The 16,317-nt window shown below is 44.8% G+C and overlaps 1 protein-coding gene across 1 annotated transcript in view; it reads left to right on the plus strand.

Moving 5' to 3' along the window:
• The first annotated feature begins 5,255 nt into the window (after window positions 1-5,255).
• Window positions 5,256-16,317, plus strand: part of DNAJC5 (DnaJ heat shock protein family (Hsp40) member C5) — a 53,030-nt gene continuing 41,968 nt past the window's right edge. Inside the window, exon 1 of the mRNA XM_081196761.1 lies at window positions 5,256-5,302. The gene's annotated coding sequence lies outside the window, so the exon portion shown is untranslated. The remainder of the gene's footprint in view (window positions 5,303-16,317) is intronic.

The raw sequence follows: 16,317 nt of genomic DNA on the forward strand, positions 1-16,317 counted from the left end.
TTGTCTAAGTTTGTCACTTTCAATGTGCAGAATGCTCAGTGTGCACAACATCTCTTGAGACATCGTGGCCCGTAATTCATTTTTAATTCTTTTGAGTCTTGGAAAAACCCCTCTCTCCTGAGCAGTTAGTGACCATAAAGCTAAGAAATAGCCGCAAGATTGCTTCCACATTTGGAAAGGCCACCTGAATTTTTTCCTTGTATATAATTTGATAAAGGTCTGTATGAGACAGAGAGTGCTCTGCTGTAAGCCTATGGCTTTGTCTCACGTACAGGGGAAAGTGCAAAGTTAAATAAGTTTCAGGTCCTTATCTTCTGGGTATGCTTCCATCAACAGTTCAACACCTTGCTGAATTTCTTGTTTAGATGCTTTCAGAATAGCAAGAATGGAAACCAATTGTGCAGCATCACTGTACACAGCACTTCTTTTTAAATTGGCTGCAAGTGTATCTAATATAGAAATATAGGAATAAAGGATTTTATCCTAAACTTATCTCTTAAAGAAAGTGCATCTAAGGCCCTAGGCTTTAGTCTACTTAGCCTATACATAAATTCAGCACTGGGGACATCCATTGAAGCTGGGTGCTGGAAGATTCAGGACAAATAAACAAAAGTACTTATTCGCGTAGCGCATAGGTAAACTATTGTTAACGGAGAAATCTGAGGGCTCCCTTGGACAAAAAACAATGACACCAGCCAGGAATACCAGAGCAAAACAGCAGCCAGTAGGCTTGGTCTTTATTGAAGACGGTCGCGACAGGACTCCTACCTGCCACAAGGTGGAACAAGATGGAAGCCCCGAACAAAAGAGAACCCAAACTTTTATTAACTGCTAATCCCCATGTTACACCCCCCTAAACTACATCACTCATACATCATGAAAGGGGAGCTCTGGTGGCAGTAATCTGAGCATCCTGGACCCTGCCCCATGGTTCTCCTTGCCCTCCACCAAACAAAAGAGATATTTACATTTCCTTGTTTCCTTGTTTCCCAGCCAAGTTAATCGCACCCTTTTGTCTTCATCTGGGTTTGGTATTTCTGGAATGGCTACCTGTCTGGAACTCAGGTATCAAGATGCCAGGAATTATCACTCAGGCAGAGGGGCTGCTGAGTAGCTGAGGTCACATGTCTATGAATTTATGAAGTTCTCCAATGAGCCAGTACAGATACATTTACAGTGGTGCCCCGCAAGACGAATGCCTCGCAAGACGGAAAACCCGCTAGACGAAAGGGTTTTCCATTTTTGAGCTGCTTCGCAAGACGATTTTCCCTATGGGCTTGCTTTGCAAGATGAAAACGTCTTGCGAGTGTTCCGATTTCCCCCCGCTCCCCCCCCCTTTTTCTAAGCCGCTAAGCCACTAATAGCCTTTTAGCCGCTAATCCGCTAAGCCTTTAATAGCCGCTAAGCCTTTAATAGCCGCTAAACCGCTAATAGCGCTAATCCGCTAAGCCGCTAATAGGGTTGCTTCGCAAGACGAAAAAACCGCTAGACGAAGAGACTCGCGGAACGGATTAATTTCGTCTTGCGAGGCACCACTGTATCAGTGAATTCTTACATTTGGTATCATACAGCAAAGGCCCTTTGAATAGATAGGAAGAAACTGTGATGAAGTGTTTTGTGGGGACAAATAACAGAAGTCACAAAAGTGATTGTGCTGATTTTGGTAGTGGGCTGCATGTGCATGATATCTGCTGGAGGGGCACCCCCCCCAACCTGTACATAAATTCCTGCAACACTATGGAACTCATTCCCACCAGAGGCAGTTATAGCCACCAGCTTGAATTGCTTTAAAAGAGAATTAGATAAATTCGTAGAGGAGAGGCAACGCTTCTGAATGCCAGTTGTGGCAGCCACAGGAGGGAAGAGGGCTCTTGCACTGGGGTCTTCCTTGTGGGTTTTCCACAGGCACCCGGTTGGCCACTGTGAGAACAGGAAACTCACAGCACAATCGTAAGCACTCAGAAGTCCAATTGAGCTCAAAGGGGATTTCTAAGTATGCTTTGAAGTGCCACTGATTTTCATGCAATGACGATACGATATGATACTGTTATGTACTGAACAATAGGATCCAAAATGCAGCAGTCTGATTGGTCCCAGAACAATAGGATTCAGAATGCAGCAGTCTGATTGGTCCTAGAACAATGCAGCAGTATGATTGGTCCGCAGGAGCCACCCAATCCAGATGGAAGTGAATCCACAACCTGATTGGCCTACAGGAGAATCCCGGAATTAGCCAATCACATGCAGAGCATTGTGTAAATAATGTATATAAAGCAGATACTTTGGGGGAACTTCCATTCCTCCTCACCACTATGTGCTGAATAAAGAGCATGAAATCCACTCTCGACTCCGAGTATATTTGAGATATGATACAATAATCTTTATTGTCATTGTCCAATACAGAACAACGAAATTGGAAAAAAAATCTACATCAGACATTCAAAAACCAACAAGCCTGCTATCCCAGTCATCCCAGCCTGGTTAGGTCCCTATAAACTCCGATACCCCATAATTAAATACAGTATATTCCCATAGAGACTACCTTGCACTGTGTTTAAAACCCAAATCGCATTTGAATAGAAACTGTTTCTCAGGCAGCTAGTCCTAGTCTTTATAACCCTGGACCTTCTTCCAGAAGGCAGAAGCTGAAAGAGATCGTTTCCAGGGTGTGCACTATCCTGCACTATGTCTGCAGTTTTCTTATGGCACCTGGAAGCATAGATTTGATCCAAGGTGGGAAGAGTGCACCCAATTATCCTCTCCGCAGTCTTTACAACCCTGGACAGCATTGTTTTTTCAGTGGCATTGTGTCATACAGTGCACCATGCAGCCTACCTTACAAGGCTGTTGTCAAGATTACAAATATATTAATCCTAATAAAAAAAGAATGAGAAAGGCAAATGCTAAACACTGCTATGATTTTGATTAGCCTAGTCTAACAATGGCACCTCTCCAGATCCGTGCTGGAAGGGCAATTGACTAGAATCATAGAATTATTGATATGGAAGGGAGTCATCTAATCAACCGCCCCCCTGCAAAGCAAGAATCTCAACAGTGGTCTCCCATCCAATTTGAAACCACATTGGACCCTGCTTAGCTTTGACAAATGTGCTAGCTGTTCTTGTTTATTGCAGCAGGTTTGTCTCTTTACTGCTTTTGGCAATAATGTATCTGTTTAATTATTTGGTGGTGCTCACTGACTGCGTCCCAGTGGCCATGAGGTTCCAGGGGCCACGGCAGATGAATCTACGCATTCCAGAGGTCATGCGGTTGCAATATTTTTACTTGAAGCAGAGTGCACAATCCATATTTACTTTTCATTTCCAGGCAGTGCTGAACAATCACATCTCGTTATTCCAAATTTTAATTTAATAATTTATTATTATGTAGCTAAATACCTCTGTCTCTCCACTCACCCATCTCTTGGATGCACTCTGTGCCATTTCTTGCAGTTGTTTTGTCTGGAAGATGGTGTAGAGATAAGACCTCATTCTAACTGCAATTAAGACTTAATGCACTCAACTAGAGGAAGGGGGGGAACTGACGTCATTTCACGAACATAAGCATGTCAGCCAACCTTTCTTTCAGCCTTCCCTGGTGGTCTAGTGGTTAGGATTCGGCGCTCTCACCGCCGCGGCCCGGGTTCGATTCCCGGTCAGGGAATGACATTTTTTTAAATAAAAAAAATATTTCTTAAATCCAGGTACCTTTACAAAGGGCGGGGAGCTCGCTTTGATTTTAGCATTTGCTTCTGCCCTGGCTGCTTTTCATTCCCTGAATGCAATACTTTGCAGGCTTTTGCTGCTGCTTTTTTTGCATTTGGAAGCGTGCACCATCCGCTCGATGCACGCGCCCTGCTCTTTCCAAGGGAGGCCGCCGCCGGCTGCACCCTTCAAGCTCGCTCCGCGGCCGCGCGCACGCTTAAGAGGATTGCCGCCGCCGCCGCCATGAACGAGGCCGGCGAGCGCGCTTTGCCCGCCCCGCGCGCCTCTGCAGCGCCAGGCTGCGATCCTGCGCCTCGTTGCTCCCGAGCAAGCCCCGCCGGACTCGGTGGACCTTGCTACCGAGTAAACACGCCTAGCAAGGCTCAGCAGAAGCGGGGTGCCCGGGGGGGGGTCCCCGATCGAGGATGCGCGCTGCAAGGAGATGCTTCGGGGCAAAGATTTGCAAGAAGATGTGGGGCTACTACGCACCCCGCACATTGCACGGGGCGCGCCGAGACGTTGCCTCCACCGGCCTCCTCCAGAGAAGCGCCTCCTTGCAATAATTAGATTATTATTATTGCAACTATTAAATTATTATTGCAATTTGCGCGCGCTCGGGTACCCCGCATCGCATCCCGCACTTGAACGCGAACACGCCCACCCCTCTGATTTGTGCCTGCAACTTTCCCTAAGCTTACACCTGACGTCTACTCAGAAGTAAAAAAACAAAAACCATCCCATTGAGTATGTGTGCAATATGACACCCAAGTCAGAGGGTCTCCGGGACTGACGCCTCACCTTTCCTTGGGATTGCGGGTGGTTTAGGATTTGCAAGAAAATTAAAACCGACGGTTGTATTATCATCATCATCATCATCATCATCATCATCATCATCATCATCATGATGCACGGCGTCCCCCCTTCATTGATTTATTTGCAAAGCGCACGACCCCTCCTCCTCCTGGAGATTTCTGCATTGCAGGGGGGGTTGGACCAGACGACCCTCGGGGGGTAGGATCCAGCCCCCCCTTTCCCAGCCCCACAAGATTCCCAACTCCTTCCTCCCCACTCCTCTTTCCAATTTTTGCTGCGTGCCCTCCCTTCCCCTCCTCTTTTTTTTCTCTCCCGGAGAACCAGACAGGCCCCTGCTGCCGGAGAAAGGGACGCGGACGGATTGACAGGCAGGCGCGCGCCCGCGCGCTCCCTTTCCCCGAGCCTCGCCTGCGCCAGGGCTGTCTTCCCCTGCGCGAGGGGGGAGGGGGGACGGGAAGGTGAGGGAGCGCGCGCGCAGGCACGCACGCACGGAGCCAGGCGTACGGGAGCGAACCCCGCGCGCGCGGAGCCTCCGGAACAGCCCGGCGCGTGCCCGAGCCTCCTCCTCCTGCTCCTCCTCCGCGAGCGCGCACGCTGCTGGCTCGGGTCGGCGTCGTCGTCGTTCTGCTCCCTCTCGCCGGCCGCCTCGCTCTGCCTCTCTCTCTCTGCTCGGTGCTGCTGCTGCCGCCGCCGCCGGCCCCCTTCTCCCCCCGAGGAAGGAAGCTGCGCAGGATCCGACCCAGCCGGCCAGGAGACGCCGACGGAGGAGGCGGAGGATCCGGCAGGTGAGGAGGGCGCAGCGGAGGCGGCGGCGGCGGCCCAGGCGGGGGAGGAGGAGGAGGGAAGCGGCGGATTTTCTGTCAGCGCCTCACGGTCGGAGGAGGAGGAGGAGGAGGGAGGCCGTGAGGCGCGAGGGAGGAGGGAGAAGCCATTGCGGGAGGGCCTCGGGGTCTCTCTCTGTGGCGCATTGGGGGGGGGAGCTGTGGGGAGGGGGGCGTCGAAGAGGGGCGTGTGAGGAAATGGAGGGTGGGGGGGATGACGAGGAATTGGGAGGGGTCGTTGAGGGTGGGGGGCAAGGGGTGACTGGGGAGGTGGGGGGTAAGGAGGAATGGAAGGTGAGGAGTCATGGAGGGGTGTGTTTGAGGGTGGGGGGCAATGAGGAGGAATTGGGAGGGGTCGTTGAGGGTGGGGGGGTTGAGGAGGAATTGAGGGGAATCATGGAGGGTGGGAGGGATGAGGAGTGTGTGAAATGGGGAGCGGAATGAGTGAAAGAGAGGGAATCAGGGGAGAAATTGAGGCCCACCCCAAAGGTGGGGTGGGGTGGGAAGAGGGAGAAGAAGATGGGTGTGTGTGTTTTTTTGGGGGGTGGGATGTAGTCAGATTGTGGTGGGTCAGAGGAGTGCAAGGAGGTGGGGTGGGGAACGGGGGTCGTTCATCCAGGGAAGTGGGGAGGGGAGAAGAAGGGATGAGGTGGGTTTGGGAAGGGCTGGCAAGAGAGGAGGAAGGGGAGATGGGGAGGGGAATTGGGGGTCGCCTTTGCGCTGAGGAGGCCGGTGCAGTTGAAGGGCAGAGAGAGGGCTGCTGGTTCGGGGTGGGGATGACAGAGGAAAAGGGCTGGAATTAGGTGGCTGTGGGCAGATCATGTATAGGGCCGTTGGGTGTTTGTGAAAGAGAAAGTGTTGGGGTCGGAAGCTTCTGATTCTTCCTGCATGACATAACATCCTCTCTACGCGCCCCCCCCTCGCCAGAGTCTGCCTGGTGATGAGGACAGCCCTGTTAATGCTGATAGACAGATTGCCAAGAAAAAGGCCTCAAGTCATTGGGAAGAAACTACGAGGGGGGCAAAAGAAAGTGAGGCAGGGCTCCTCCTGGGCTCTATTGCAGATGTGTGTCTCTGTGTGCATGTGCTCCTCGACATAATGTGGAGAATGGGGTTGAAAAAGCAGTAGTTCCAGCAGGGGAGAGCTGGTGGTTTATTCTTGGGAACCTCTTTCACCCAAGGTAGGCTGGGGGAACTCCTCATCCCTTCACTGACGTACATATACTCTGTGCCAAGGGAAAGCTATTATCATAGGTACGTGCTCAAGCTCCCTTCTCATGCAGTTCCAAGATAATTAAAGATTAAAAAGCTCACAGATTATATAAATAATGGTCTTAGATTTAGGATTGCTGTGTATTCACTGTGATTGATAATGCCAAGTGACATGGGTGGGAGAGAATCAAGAGGCCCTGTCTCCCTAATAGATGATTCCACAGAATCATTGAACATTTGAGTTTTTATGACGTGATGCATTAGCTGCATCCGTGAAATGAGTTTGAGATTTGCGTTCTCCCTTGTCTGGTTTTGACTGGTGGCCACCAAATATTTTAGCCTACCCCCACAGATAGTGCCTTTAAATGTTGCTGGATGAAATGAGCAAGGGCCGTGAGTCAGAGCAACACTTAGTTGTCTCTTCTGTGCTTTATCAATACCTTGCAGTCGTAGACATGGTGGAACAATTCATTTGACGTATTACTGGAGCATGTTATGTTGCTGGAGCCAGTTGAGGAAGAGGTGAAAGCCATCCATGCATCTGCTGGCGCTGTGACACAGAAGGGACTTTAGAAGCTTTCACATCTTGCTTGCATTTTATCCACTGAAGTATCAGTTTGCAGTTAATGTGTACTGCTAGCTTTTGCTGTAGGTCTCTGCATTTTGTGCTGTGTCTCAGGCTGCGAGCTCTGTAGTATAATGTGTATTCAAGGGTAAAAGACAAAGTCAGTACATCATTTTGAACTAGTGTGAGATGAAATCTGCCTTATCTGTTCAAGCTGTTTTATTGCTTTAATTTTCTCCTTGGACTCTGAAAAGGTGAGGTTGCCTTTCATTTATGACACAGCAGTTGGTCACTGAAGCAAAGCAATGTAAGATAGAACTAGATTGGTCATCTACTGATGAGCTTGGCAAATATATAGCATTAAAGAAATTAAGCTCTTATTTGGGATGAGTATCAGAAAGGAGCTAATGGTTGTATTTATGCATTTTCAAGTCATGTAAAACTTGGCATCCGCCTTTAAGCTCAATGTTGGACCTAGGAGCTACTTTTAAATGATTTCTGAATACATGTCTTTTTCTGTTCCCTTTTCTTTAAAAGAGAAACAAAACAGAAAACCTCACAAATGTAAAGGTTAGGGAAGTAGCCAATGTGGAGTCCTCCAGAAATTGTTGGGCTATATTTCTCATCAGCCCAAACCAGTTTGGCCAGTAGTTCAGGATGGTGAGAGTTGTAGTATCTCAAAGGCACCACATCAGCTACCCCTGGGTTAGACTGTGCTCATTTGTGGGTCACAGGCCTCCAATTGGAGGCCAGTGCTGACAAACAGAATATTTGAGCGCAACTGAATATTGCTAGTGATGCATGATTCATTTCTTTTACAGACACTCATAAAGCCAATTCAATTAACAAATGGTTATAGCACATTTTAATTTATTCTGTGCCTACTGAAAAGGGAGAATAAAATTGAGGAAGAAGCAGGGTGGGAAGTGAAGGTGTTGCTCTTAAATTTGCATCAACAGGATATACTTTAATTCAGTAAACTGAAGCCATAGCTAAATTAATTTGCCCTTAATGGGAAAACCTTTGTGGGCTTCTGGGAGGTGGTGGGGGACTTATTCTGCACTTCTCTATAGTGTGGCATTTTCATTTGCAACTAAATTGCATTACCACATTAAGTTCTGAAACTTCCCATCCTTTCAAAACTGGGCCGGTTTGGAAATCAGTTGGGCAAGAAAATATGTACAAAATTGTAGGCAGCTTCTCAACTTTATTTGGTTCTCTGCTTCTCCAATGAAATGTTGGATTGTGGATGGAGTGTTGATCATTTGCGCATTAAGTCATGCTATTCATGTGAGCGGAAGCTTCTCAGTTGCACAGCTGCTGGTTCCCAGTGATCTGGCTGCTTTATCACCAGCCTCTCTTATCTACCCATGTGTTGTCTGGTAAACTGAGACTATTCTATTGTACTTTGGAAACAGAGAGAGCTCTCATGCATACATATGACATCTTTCCCTGTGCTATAGAAATGTAATCTGTGGGTAAATAAGAATCCAGGAAATATAACGTGTCAATTTCCTGCTGCTGTGGCCGCAGAAATTATTTCTAGTTTCCTGTCTTCAGTTATATATGCCATGGTTAATGGAAGCTGATGGCTCACACATGCCTTTGTCAATACTGAACAGAAGACTGATAACTGGTGCCTGAAAGAGAAGCGTAAGCCTTTCTAACACTGAGATGTTACAGGCTTTCAGTTCCATGTCTTTGAGGGTAGGGAAGAGCATAGTTACTGAGCAAGATAAGAAGCTGATTCAAAACAGAAGTCAATGCCAGAACTAGAGAGTTAGAGATGGAAGTGTCTTCCAATAAAAACAAAGATTGGGTCGAGTAACCAGGGTACCATTTTTGGCTTTCTCACCAGTCTGTATACCTCAGGGATGTCTATCTATGCATGTGTACTCTATATTATTCAGATGTTGGCAGCCAATCATAAAATCACAGATCCTTAAACTGTGTAGCAGGCCCCCCGATGGAGTGTGGGTGTAGGGGACTGCTTTGTCTGTGGGAGTTAATATTATTATTTGTTAGGTTTTTATCCTGCCCTTCCATCCAGGGTTGGGGACGTCTGGGAATACGCATGTGCATTCTCTTCTTTCTTCCAGTTTGATCTCCTGGTTAGGACATAGCTAAGCATGAGACTTGACAGGAAGCAGCAGACCTATTGGGGGAATGTTGTAGCTGGTGAATCCACCCCCTTATGTTTAGAGTAACTAAACATCTGTCTTCAGAATGTTGCTCTTACCAACTTGAATTTAACATTCAGGTCAATGTATGTAAAGACATATATGTGCATGACACCCATCATATATGTACAGTGAGGACTGCATGCATCTGCTACTGCAGCACACGATTGCTAGCCATAACTGTGTGACTTGGCGTTAAGAAACTTTAGATGACTGGCATCTTCTGTTCCCCTTTCTGAAAAACTGTAAGGGAGGAAATCCCATCATAAGGATATACAGTGGTACCTCTGGTTACGTACTTAATTTGTTCCGGAGGTCTGTTCTAAACCTGAAACTGTTCTTAACCTGAAGCACCACTTTAGCTAATGGGGCTTCCCGCTGCTGCTGTGCCGGCAGAGCATGATTTCTGTTCTCATCCTCAAGCAAAGTTCTTAACCTGAGGTACTATTTCTGGGTTAGCGAAGTCTGTAACCTGAAGCATATGTAACCTGAAGCGTATGTAACCCGAGGTACCACTGTAATCAAAGCCCTGCTGGATCAGCCCGGTGACCCATCTCACCCTGCATCCTGCATCCTGTACTCAAAGTGGCTCAACCAGATGCCTATGGACAGCACAAAAGCATGACTTGACTACTCTACCCACTTGGGGTTCCCCAAACTGGTACTCAGAGGCATACTGTGACAGTAAAGGTTGAATATGGTCAGCATTTCCCAGCTTAGTGTGGAGGTGAATGTTATATGGGAAACATGAGGATTACCATCCTCAGTGATGATGATGTGGGGAGATTTGCAGGGGGAGTATCTGCCAGTTCTTATCCTTCTGGTCCATAGTATACGCTCCCTAGGATGAGAATGAGTGATTTGCCCAAGTAAACTCGTACAGGAACTAAGCCAAACTGAGTGTGTGGGGGACAGTTTGGGGAACATTTGCAGGTGAGAACTAGTGGCTGGGGGGGGGGAAGGCACATTTCACCCACTGATCCCCCCTCTGTTCCCGGTATCCCCATTATTTTAACAAATGTGGGTTGGGCAACGGGTGTTTGCCCAGTTCTGATTTTACGCAGTTTGTTCACTTGTTCATATGGTTCAGAAGTTTGTTACAAAAGTTCAGCTAAACTCAACTTCCTCTGATTTAAGCTGCTTGTTGCTTTTGCTGTCTTTCTTTTTAACATTGTTTTAACTTTTTTAAAAAAATTGGCAATATGCACCCTATACCTTTTCTCTAGGCTTAAAAATCCCCTGCTATTTGTCTTCTAATTTACAGGTTAGATTAGGCTTCAGTTTATATGCCACCTTTCCAGAAGGAAATTGTGTTCCTGGCAGATCACACTATGCAAGCTAAAGAAACTGCAAAGCAGAAAAATAGTTAACAAGCATTTCTGACTTTATATTTATTTATCTCAACATGTATTTAAATCAAAGTTAAAGATGCAACAACACAAACTCTGCATATATATTCAAATTAAACTATGCAAATGCTTTTATAATGCATGTTTTCTCAAAGTTATTTTCGGATGATCACTGTCCGTGCAAAAAATCCATCCAAAACAGTAGTCAAAATGAGTAAAAAGTAGGTCTGTTGCTTTTTGACTTGAACACATGTGATGACACTTCAATTCTCAGGAGTTATAGTGGCCGTTAACTTTTGTGCCATAGCATCCCATTTTTGACTAATTTTGATTTTATTAAATGGTACCTGAGAATATTTTCATTCTTATCAGTGCAATATCTTTGCAAATTGCCTTAAGAGATTTGATTCATTAGTTTACAGTATCATTTACCGGTAATTGTGGTCCGGTGGGTTAATTGCCTTCTCTTATCTCTTAGATAACTCATAAGAGCAAACCCCCCCCCCCCAAAAAAAAACTTCCTAGCATGCTCCAGAAACAAAATGCATGCCAAGACCATTTAGGAACAAATGCTGGTTGTGTCTTATGCAAAGACTTGCTGTATAATAGTCATAAATTGGGGTGGGACTAAATATGACATTGTTCACTGGTGTGCTGCTGAAAATGACAACCCCATGTTGAGTTTCTCTCACCACCTGTTATGTGTTGCCATACCTACGTGTTATGGAAAAGGTGTCACACGCAGCACTTACCCTTCTGTTCTGTGTGTTTCCTGTGTGTGTTGTTGCAACTACTTCCAGTCTAAACAGGCTGTTGAATACATCAGAACATTTATTATTATTGTTTTTAAAAATTACATTTGGATATTTTCGTTTTGATGTTTGGAGCAGCTTCTTGAAATTGAGGATGGTAAGCTGGTGACATCAAATCTCTAACTGCAGTCTTATAAGATTATTTACTCCAGAAAATGCAAATAGCTATTAACACATTTACCTCTGACATAGCTGATCGTGAAATGCTGACTTGCTGAATAAAGTAATTTTCTAAGTCATGTCTTGAGGCATCTGCAAATGTATCCATGGAAATGGTTGGTTGTTGGTTGCTTTTAGCTAATGACAAAAAGATGAAGTAAAGAATCAGAGTTTTAAGTTTTTGTTACTTAAACTGTCAAACCAGCAGTTTTTTTAAAATTATGTATGCCAGTTAATCCATTTTATGCTCATTATTTTTGCTCACTTTTTGAGTAGTCCGTAAAGAAGTCCAGGAGTTGGAAAGCACAAACACATTCTTGGTATGTTTAATTGAATCGGTGGCATTTACTGTTGCATTCAGATTCTAAGCATTTGTGCCTCTGGAGCTCCATTTACTGTCTCTGCCATGCTCACATAATGGCTTCTGACCTTGGGATTGTGACCCACTAGTGCATTAGGACCAAGCTATGAAATTTCTTATAAAATGTAGAATTTGTAAGCAGTTTGTTGACTTGCTGGGGAATCTTTTGAAGGAGAAGGTGATGTAGGAGACGTATAACTACTTGGCAATATGTTCTCTTTGCAGTGGTGGTGCATGGAATGTCAGTTTTTCACGCTTAGTAATTAGGATGAGAATTACGTTTCTCAGCTATAGGTAGATAGCTGTGTTGGTCTGCCGTAGTCGAGAAAATTCCTTCCAGTAGCACCTTAGAGGCCAACTAAGTTTGTTATTGGTATGAGTTTTCATGTGCATGCACACTTCTTCAAAGCTCATACCAATAACAAACTTAGTTGGTCTCTAAGGTGCTACTGGAAGGAATTTTATTATTTTTTTCTCAACTATGTAATACATTAATTTGCTTAAACTGTGAAACTTGACCCACCAGCAATCTCCAACATTGTTTTCTTTTTCATACCTTATGGGTTTCACCAGTACTTAATGTAGAAAGACTGTTTCAGTTAAGCCTGTGGAATCCTGTGTTCAGAAAACGTAGGGAATTCTCAATGCATGGTAGTATACTCCTCTTGGAGCTGTCCAGCATGGAAAAATGAAATCTTGAGCTTGGTTTCCTTACGAGTGATAGACTCGTAATCTGGGGAACCGGGTTTGCTTCCCAGCTCCTCCACATGCAGCTGCTGAGTGACCTTGGACTAGTCGCACTTCTTTGAAGTCTCTCAGCCCCACTCACCTCACAGAGCGTTTGTCGTGGGGGAGGAAGGGAAAGGAGAATGTTAGCCGCTTTGAGACTCCTTGTGATAAAGCGGGATATCAAATCCAAACTCCTCCTCCTCCTCCTCCTCCTCCTCCTCCTCCTCCTCCTCCTCCTCCTCCCCTCCTCCTCCTCCTCCTCCTCCTCCTCCTCCTCCTCCTCCTCCTCTCTGAAGTAGAGTTTTAGGGTACCCAGACTCAAGAGTTACTGGATTCTACTCCTGATGGCCCCTTTATCTTTGAAAAATCAGCTTTGGGTGTGTGTGATGAAATAGGAGGGCAGAGAGGAGGTGTATAACCCATTCCCTACCTGCTGTGTTTCTTCTCCAGGTCACCCGCTCCCAGTCACATTTCCCTTGCAGGATATCAAATGCGTTTTGGGGGCAGTAAGCAGATGTTTGAAGCCTAGCTTGAAGGGTGGCCAGATTGGTGGGTGATTCAGAGCAGAAAAGTGGGTGGAGAAAAGATTAGTATCTCTCTCCCCCCCTTGCTGTTTCTCTGCTAGGCATGACTTCCCCATGGAGATCCTTTTTTGGGTGTTGGTGGTAGGAAACAGCCATTATAATGAGTTACAAGCAAACACTTGTAATATGTAGCTCTGTCCTTTTCCAGACATAGACAGCCTTTTGAAAAGATTTCCATAGAGAGGTGTGCATAAGACTGTATTACATTGAAGTAAAAAGATTCACAGAGCAGGTTCAGAGTTAGTGACAATTCTTGCTCTTTTCTCTTGCTCATCAGTGTATTACCCCAGATTTGTTAGCCTTGGGGAAACAGGTTATTAAGGGAGGTTGGTGTTTTTCCTTGTTTGCTACATGCTCTCAGTACAGTGGGCACCTCCGGTTAAGAACTTAATTTGTTCTGGAGGTCCGTTCTTAACCTGAAACTGTTCTTAACCTGAAGCACCACTTTAGCTAATGGGCCCTCCCGCTGCTGCCACGTTGCCACCGCGCAATTTCAGTTCTCATCCTGAAGCAAAGTTCTTAACCCGAGGTACTATTTCTGGGTTAGCGGAGTCTGTAACCTGAAGCGTCTGTAACCTGAAGCATCTGTAACCCGAGGTACCGCTGTACAGTGTTGAGGATGCTAGCTTGAATACAATGTGTTGAGGAAGCAGGGCAGGAACAAGCCATACTTGTAGAGATAAATTTGAAAATGTGGTGGCAAGCTTGCTGATATGTTAGTCTACATCTGTATTGAATTTGCTTTTAAGATTTTTTTAAATCACTTGTTTGCTGCTCTGGGCTCCTTTCGGAGGAAAAGTGGGATATCAATTTAATAAATAAATAAAAGCAAGGAATAGAGTAACAAAAAGAAGTATGTAGTCCATCTTTGAAGATTCTCATTATTTGTCTTTTCACCTTTCCCCGCCCCCCAAACGGCTCATTTATGATTTCCGACAGTTGTGCGTAACTATATCAGATTTAAAGATCTTGTAGAAATGAGACATGTCCCAGTTTTCTTCGCCAGCTGCCAATTGAATGAAAGCAACAGGAAATCTGCTTGTTTTGTGTACTTCACAGAATTGTAGAGTTAGTTGGAAGGGATCCCAAGAATCATCAAGTCCAGCGCCCTGCAGAACCGGCAAAAGTGACAGATAGACTAAGAGAAAAAGACAACAGAGACTTTGAAAAAGATTGGGAACCATTCATATTATATTTGCAGAAACAAAGAAAGTCAATAGACTTGATGGCAGGATTTAAATAAACATCCACGTTATCAGCATCAGAAAATGTTTAGAAGATAGTGAAATAGGATGGTGTATTTCCTTTTATTTTTATGTTTTTAGGTTTGATGTTATGTTATTAATAACTTTTTCTGTTGAGAGACAGCAAAGTGGGCGAAAATAGAAGAAAACCAGAAGCGGAAGTTGGGGGAAGTCTTGGAGGGGAGGGGAGGGAGGAATATATATAAAATGTTAAGAATTTGAGATGTATGTAATGAATGAAAAAGAAAAATGAATAAAATAATTTTTTAAAAAAGTCCAGCACCCTGCAATGCAGGAATCTCATCCATGACAAATAGCCACCCAACCTCTGCTTAAAAACCTCCCAGGAAGCAGAGTCTGACACTTTCTGAGGGAGTCCATTCCATTGTCAAACAGCTCCTAAAATTGAAGCCATTAATTTGGATCCTACCCTCTGGAGCAGAAGTAAACAAAGCCTGTTCCATCTTCCTTGTGACAGCGCTTTAGATATGTTATCTTAGTCACCCTCCTCTATACATGTTCAAGTTTATCAGTATCCTCAAATTGTGGTGCCCAGAACTGGACACAGTACAAGTGTGGAGAACTGAGACTAGTCTTTCTTTTTTCAAATATGAAAGAAGGTCCTGTCTCTCCCACGTGGTGTTACGGTTAATTTACAAACTCAAATCCTGCTGGTGAAATGTTGGCTTCCTGTTTCCTGTTGTACATGCTTTTTGTGAGTGTGGGGTGTGTGTGAGTAACATGTTTTAAGGATGCCAAATGCAGGAGTAACACTGCCTCGCTTATGTAACATAGTCTTTAAATCCAAAACTTTTCCAGATAAAATATCTTGCATAGTTGCCAGTCTGGTTACTAACAGGGGCCGCTAAAAAGCAAGTATGCTAAAAATGGTCCGTGAATCACCAGCTGTCCGTAGACCTGACAACCTGCTGAATGAAGCACTTTTGGGGAAATGAGCACCAAGGAGGGAGATGTCCTAGCATGGATATAGTCTGAGAACTGCTGCCGCAGAATATCGGTTCACAGGCGATACTGTAATAGCACTTGCAAGGATGCTGATAAGATTGTGCCTAATAGTATAGTAGGTGCTTAAGGCATCCTAGCACTGAAGAATTTAAAAACTGCCAGTCTCAAAGCTTTATAGACAGCCAGCTGAAATGAAAGTGATATTTCATAATTTAATTAAGATTTTGAGACCTCAATTTATCTTCAAGCTTTTAAATTTTGGACTAGAGAGCTTTTGTATTCTGAATCTCGTCAAATTTTGAATTGGAAGCTTTCATTTTAGCTTTCTTTCATAGTCACCACTACTTTTTCTTAATTCACATTTTAATCTTATTTTGGTGATGTTGCATCAACCCCTTGTCCAAAGCACTATAAGATTTCTTGCTAGGTACTTGTAACTGGTCAGACATGAAAGTTCACTATAGGCACAGTTACTTCACGCTTTGATACTGTGCATTAACTATAGCGTAAGTGGAAAAATAAACAAAATAAGCTGTTTTAGAGTTGCAGTACTCCTGTCACTTAGGTAATTGATGCTTGTCTGAAACCTGGTAGTTTGTGTTTATTAAAAGCCTGGCAACAGTTATTCTTGCAGGCATAATGCTGAACCGTGGTTTATTTTCCTTGACTGCTGTTTATTCAATTTCTTACTTACCACATCAGGCCTCGGAGCAGGGTACAGCAATTTAAAATTCAATATTTAAAACAGTCTAAAATGAATTATAGCCACAAGAATAGGGTAGGCCCAAAAGATCTATATTTCAGGTATCAAGGCCAGAT

This window comes from Podarcis bocagei (assembly GCF_964188305.1).
Source record: "Podarcis bocagei genome assembly, chromosome: 5".
Lineage (NCBI taxonomy): Eukaryota > Metazoa > Chordata > Lepidosauria > Squamata > Lacertidae > Podarcis > Podarcis bocagei.